This window comes from Salvelinus sp. IW2-2015, linkage group LG22, assembly GCF_002910315.2.
Source record: "Salvelinus sp. IW2-2015 linkage group LG22, ASM291031v2, whole genome shotgun sequence".
Classification (NCBI taxonomy): Eukaryota; Metazoa; Chordata; class Actinopteri; order Salmoniformes; family Salmonidae; genus Salvelinus; species Salvelinus sp. IW2-2015.
Window position 1 is genome coordinate 31741652 of NC_036862.1, and position 6941 is coordinate 31748592.

A 6941-nucleotide genomic window follows, 5' to 3' on the forward strand; every position below is an offset into this window, starting at 1 on the left:
TCAGACGGGCATGTATATGTGCTTTCTTGAGCAGGGGGACCTTGCGGGCGCTGCAGGATTTCAGTCCTTCACGGCATAGTGTGTTACCAATTGTTTTCTTGATGACTATGGTCCCAGCTGCCTTGAGATCATTGACAAGATCCTCCGTGTAGTTCTGGGCTGATTCCTCACCGTTCTCATGATCATTGCAACTCCACGAGGTGAATCTTGCATGGAGCCCCAGGCTGAGGGAGATTGACAGTTCTTTTGTGTTTCTTCCATTTGCGAATAATCACAGAAACTGTTGTCACCTTCTCACCAAGCTGCTTGGCGATGGTCTTGTAGCCCATTCCAGCCTTGTGTAGGTCTACAATCTTGTCCCTGACACCTTGGAGAGCTCTTTGGTCTTGGCCATGGTGGAGAGTTTGGAATCTGATTGATTGATTGCTTCTGTGGACAGGTATCTTTTATACAGGTAAGAAACTGAGATTAGGAGCACTCCCTTTAAGAGTGTGCTCCTAATCTCCGTTCGTTACCTGTATGAAAGACACCTGGGAGCCAGAAATCTTTTTGATTGAGAAGGGTCAAATACTTATTTCCCTCATTAAAATGCAAATCAATTTATAACATTTTTGACATGCATTTTTCTGGATATTTTTGTTGTTATTCTGTCTCTCACTGTTCAAATAAACCTACCATTAAAATTATAGACTGATAATTTCTTTGTCAGTGGGCAAACGTACAAAATCAGCAGGGGATCAAATACTTTTTTCCCTCACTGTATATATATATTTTTTTATATATATACATTTGCATACATTTCTAAAAACCTGTTTTTGATTTGGAGAAAAAAAATCCATTGAATCCATTTTAGAATAAGACTGACAGAATATGGAAAAAGTCAAGGGGTCTGAATACTTCCCGAATGCACTGTATGTATAATTTTATGAGCTAGAGTGCCTGTCTTTGTAATTCATTTATTTTCATTTGTGCTCGTTAACATACTTAGCTAGCAGCTTCCATGGAAATTAGTTATTACTTGTGCTAATTTTGTTAGCATTCTGGTAGACGCAATGAGATTTTTTTTTGGCCCCCCCTTGTATACGAAACTGGTAATAGCGTAAATTCCGAGATGAGAGAAGGACAGTAAAACGATGTGAAAACCTGGATACTGCCCAACCCTACTGGATGATGTCATGTCATAATGTTCTGTAGACTGATGTAGCTGAGGTAGTGGATGTAGCACAGAAGTGTGTGTMTACCTGGTGGAAGATGAGAGCCTGGCTGATATAGCCCCAGCTGCTGGTAGGGCTGAGGTAGTGGATGAGCAGCAGTAGTAGCAGCATGAAGGCGATGGAGGCTGAGGCGTAGATAGCGTTGATCAGGAACATCATGATAGCACAGCCCACGATGCCCAGCACACAGGTGTGCCAAGTGAAGTAACGGAAGGTGGGCCTGGAGGGAGAGGGGAGAGGGTTTACACACACACACACACACACACACACACACACACACCTTTGCAAATGCATGTGCTTTTAGAGAAGCAAATTATCTTATTTTTTCTCTCTCGCTTTCCCCACTCTCTCGCTCGCTCACACACGAGCAATCTAAGTAAACGTAAAGCTCTAAGCATGATAAACAACTGGAGGTGAGTCAGTGTATAGAAAGTGATTGGGTTAATTATCCGTTGTGTTTTTGTGCACAAACTCATTCAGTCTTAGACGAACTGCATCTATAGAAAGGTGTACAGTTCAGTGTGCAGTGTACATGCATTGTGTGAGTTAGAGAGAGAGTAAATGAGTGTGTGTGTTAGTTAATGTGTTTGTGAGCATATAATTAGAATAKTAGAATGGACAGGAACCTACACACCACATATTTATTTATATACTGGATTCTTAACATAGCTCACTAATAAAAACTGAGTGTATAAAACCTTAGCCACACCTGCCCTTTCCATGGCAGAATGACAAGGTGAATCCAAGTGAAAGCTATGATCCCTTATTGATGCCACTTGTTAAATCCACTTCAAATCAGTGTAGGTGAAGGGGAGGAGACAGGTTAAATAAGGATTTTTAAGCCTTGCGACAATTGAGGCATGGATTGTGTATGTGTGCCATTCAGAAGGTGAATGGGCAAGTCAAAATATTGAAGTGCCTTTGATAGTAGNAAGGATTTTTAAGCCTTGCGACAATTGAGGCATGGATTGTGTATGTGTGCCATTCAGAAGGTGAATGGGCAAGTCAAAATATTGAAGTGCCTTTGATAGTAGGGGCATGATAGTAGATGCCAGGTGCACCGGTTTGAGTGTGTCAAGAACTGCAACGCTGCTGGGTTTTTCACACTCAACAGTTTCCCGTGTATCAAGAATGGRCCAAAGGACATCCAGCCAACTTGACAACTGTGGGAAGCATTGGAGTCAACATGGTCCAGCATCCCTGTGGAACMCTTTCGACCAGAGTCCATGCCCCAACGAATTGAGGCTGTTCTGAGGGCAAAAGGGGTTCAACTCAATATTAGGAAGGTGCTCATAATGTTTTATACACTCAGTGTGTCCACTGCTGTTCACGTCATTCTTAGTTTAGCTTGTGTAAATATGTATCGATTGCATTTAAAAAAAGATATTCTAGCTATTTGACAGTTGACTGCATTGTTAGGAGCTAGTAACATAAGCATTTTGCTGCACCGCTATAACACTTGCTGAACTGTGTACGTGACCAATAAACTTCAATTTGATTTGATTACGGTCAGCCATTTTAGTCAGGGAGTTGGTCAACCATAGATTTCCAGTGGTGTGATAAGATAGTAACAAATAATGAATTTGAAGAATTGATCTGCACTTTATGTTTGTTAGCCAGACAGTTTTAGAGGACTGCCAATATTCCAACATTCCAGTCAAACAATGCAGTCAATCCACAGACACACACTGGCTGAAATCTGTTGATGACAGGACTTAGACAAGTTGTAATGTAACAAGTACTGATATTGTATCATATAATAACACTCACAGCTTCCCAAGAAAACAAACATTGAGGGCTCTAATTTAACAAACCGTACGAAATGGTAAATCTAAGAGCAGACCGTAGTMCTATAGGTTCAAGGGTGTGTCAGGAATATTTTTTTCCATTTTCACTATCACAATTATCAGTGCACTTGCTGGGTTTTGATGAATAAACAAGTTGTGGGTGTGTTGAGGCGTGGCCCCTCACTGGCCAATCAGAACATGCTCCATTGTGAAACGTTTGGTTGCTTCAAGTTGTGTATTTACGGTCTTTTTATTGTATGCCTTGAATCAACTCAATTCCAAAAGTTAGTCTGTTATAGTTTGTTAAATAGCTTATAGAAATGAAATAACAAAATGTATACCTATCTATGCTAAATGCATTAACTTGAACCCATTTGCATTCACATTGTTCTAATTAATTGCATGGATTCAATAGCATTCACACGGACATAGAGGCTAGACCTACTATAAAATTGCATTACGCTGAGCATGGACATGCCAAACATCAATGAGGAAGAATAATACATTATTGATAAGGTTTAAAAACATAAATAATTCGAATCAAAACAACTTGTTTTAACTAGGCAAGTCAGTTAAGAACTAATTCTTATTTACAATGACGGCCTACCCTGGCAAACCCTAACCCGGACGACGCTGGACAATTGTGCGCCGCCCTTTGGGACTCCCAGCCACGACCGGTTGTGATACAGCCTGGAATCGAACCAGGGTCTGTAGTAAGGCCTCTAGCACTGAGCTGCGCCACTCGGGAGGGGTGTCCACATACTTTTTATATATAAATATCGTGTTTTTTTCAAAACCAAGCCCTCCCTTAGGCCTACTACTGTATAACGAAGGCTGGTTTAACAGCAGTGTGTTTTTTATCATGCCGATTTTAGGATATCATTACATTTTTACATTTATTGTTGTAAAAAAAAAAAAAAAAAAGGATTTGTTGTAATATAAAAGAAAAACAAGCAATCTTATTAGAATAGTTCTCCTTCCTGTTTTTATTGTGACAATYTCCGTGGCGTACATGCAATGCAACTTCTGGAGATGTGTGAATGTGATCTGATCTGTAKGATGGTTCTGATTATGTTCATAAAACACAGGCCTATTTGGGAGCAGTATAACAGTGAGTGGACATTCTACCTTTCTTTGTATATTGGATCTTTGTTCAGCTACTGTGAAACGTTTGGATGTGCGTAAAACCCTCCATAGTCTGCGTTGTTTTAATATTCTATGCCCACAGGGAGAAAATATGGTGCCTGTAAGTGTGATAACCTTTTTTTAAATAGGCCAAGTAAATAAATACGTGGATTTGGCTATTTCAGCCACACCCGTTGCTGACAGGTGTATAAAATCGAGCACACAGCCATTCAATCTCCATAGACAAACATTGGCCTTACTGAAGAGCTCAGTGACTTTCAACGTGGCACTGTCATAGGATGCCACCTTTCCAACAAGTCAGTTCATTACATTCCTGCCCTGCTAGAGCTGCCCCGGTCAACTGTAAGTGCTGTTATTGTGAAGTGGAAACATCTAGGAGCAACAACGGCTCAGCTGTGAAGTGGTAGGCCACACAAGCTCACAGAACGGGACCGCTGAGTGCTAAAGCACGTAACAATCKTCTGTCCTCGGTTGCAAKATTCATTACAGAGTTCCAAACTGRCTCTGGAAGCAAGGTCAGAACAATAACTGTTCATTGGGAGCTTCATGAAATGGGTTTCCATGGCCGAGCAGCCAAACGCAAGCCTAAGTTCACCATGCACAATGTCAAGCGTCGGTTGGAGCGGTGTAAAGCTTGCCACCATTGGACTCTGGAGCAGTGGAAACGCATTCTCTGTAGAGATGAACCACCCTTCACCATATGACAGTCCAACTGACAAATCTGGGCTTGGCGGATGCCAGGGGAACGCTACCTGTGCCAACTGTAAAGTTTGGTGGAGGAGGAATAATGGTCTGGGGCTGTTTTTCATGGTTCGGGCTAGGCCCCTTAGTTCCAGTGAAGGGAAATTTTAATGCTATAGCATACAAATTACATTCTAGACGACTCTGTGCTTCCAACTTTGTGGCAACAGTTTGGTGAAGGCCCTTTCCTGTTGCAGCATGACAATGCTCCCGTGAACAAAGTGAAGTCCATACAGAAATMATTAGTTGAGATTGATGTGGAAGAACTTGACTGGTCTTCACAGAGCCCAGACCGCAACCCAGCGAACACCTTTGGGATGAATTGGAACGCCGACTGCGAGCCAGGCCTAATCGCCCAACATCAGTTCCGACCTCACTAATGCTCTTGTNATTAGTTGAGATTGATGTGGAAGAACTTGACTGGTCTTCACAGAGCCCAGACCGCAACCCAGCGAACACCTTTGGGATGAATTGGAACGCCGACTGCGAGCCAGGCCTAATCGCCCAACATCAGTTCCGACCTCACTAATGCTCTTGTYGCTGAATGGATACAAGTCCCCGCAGCAATGTTCCAACATCTAGTGGAAAGCCTTTCCAGAAGAATGGAGGCTGTTATAGCAGCAAAGGGGGGACCAACTCCATATTAATGCCCATGATTTTGGAATGAGACGTTTGAGGAGCAGTTGTCCACATACTTTTGGTAATGCAGTGTATGAAACCGAACACAAGCAATTGTTACAGGTTACAGATAACTTCTAAATACGAGGTTCACATCTCTCGTTTCATGATGGGCATGTGCACGTACATCATGGACAGGGTTTTACACACGTCCAAAACAGGACCTGCATGYCCAAAATAATGTGGGCCTGCCTGCAARGCATTGGTAAAAAGGGAATTTCAGTTCACCGTTTTACTCCTCTCAAACTTTATATTTTAATAAAGCGTTGGTGATTAAGATTTATTTCCAAGCGATCTCAGGAACCAAACCCTTTAGACTACTTTGCGATTGCATTGGGCAGGACAAAAAAAGCCTTCATTGAGAGGGGAGGCTATGCCAAATAAAAAAGGAAATGGGAAAAATAGTTTATATGTTTCTAAATACAAAGAATACAGGCACCAAAAGCACCTTAGGCTGGTCTTGCTCCATGWTCATATGGGCAGTGTGCGTCACYGCTGGATAGGCTGCGTTTCCACGGTCAGAATTCATAACATAACCAACTGGGTTACCGCCAAAACTAGCTTTTGGTTKATCTTAAATATCCCTATCAGCGCTGTCTGAAATTAGCACTGAGGACATAATATTTCCACCCCTCCCATTTTTATTTTTATTACATTTGCAAAAAAAAAAGTGGTTTTGCTTTGTCATTGAGGTATTGTGTAGATTGACAAAAAAATTATTCAATCCATTTTAGAATAAGGCTGTAACGTAACAAATTGTGGGAAAAGTCAAGGTGTCTGATCACTTTCCGAATGCACTGTATGTGTGTGTGTCAATGAGTGTGAGTGTGTCTGATGTATGCATTTGCATGTGTTTGATGCATGTGTGTGTTAATGTGATGTATGTGTGTGTCACACCTGAGCTKCCCATGAAGATAGGTGCAGACAAAGGTAGGGTCATTGATCACGTAGCGACCCCAATCTCCTGCAATAACATCTTCAGCAGATAAACAGCTATTAAGGCTAGCTACTGTAATTACAATCCAAATGCCCAGGCCCAGCTGGGAGAGCTAGGCTACACTAAAAGACTTAGCTTCATTAACAGAGTGGAACGCACCCGAGCGCTAATTGATAAGTAGCTCCCGCTAAAATGTGATGGAGAGATAGAGAAGATTGGAAAAGGAGAGGAGGGTAATGACTGCACCATTCTCTCCATCACCAGAGGAGAGTGAAATAAACTACATGGTCAAAAGTATGTGGACACCTGCTTGTCGAACATCTCATTCCAAAATCATGGGCATTAATATGGAGTTGGTCCCCTCTTTGCTGCTATAACAGCCTCCATTCTTCTGGGAAGACTTTCCACTAGATGTTGGAACATTGCTGCGGGGACTTG

At 42.0% G+C, this 6941-nt stretch overlaps 1 pseudogene; it reads right to left on the reverse strand.

The window, feature by feature from the left end:
• Positions 1 to 6941, reverse strand: part of LOC111982720 (solute carrier family 12 member 9-like) — a 79671-nt pseudogene that overhangs the window by 21005 nt on the left and 51725 nt on the right.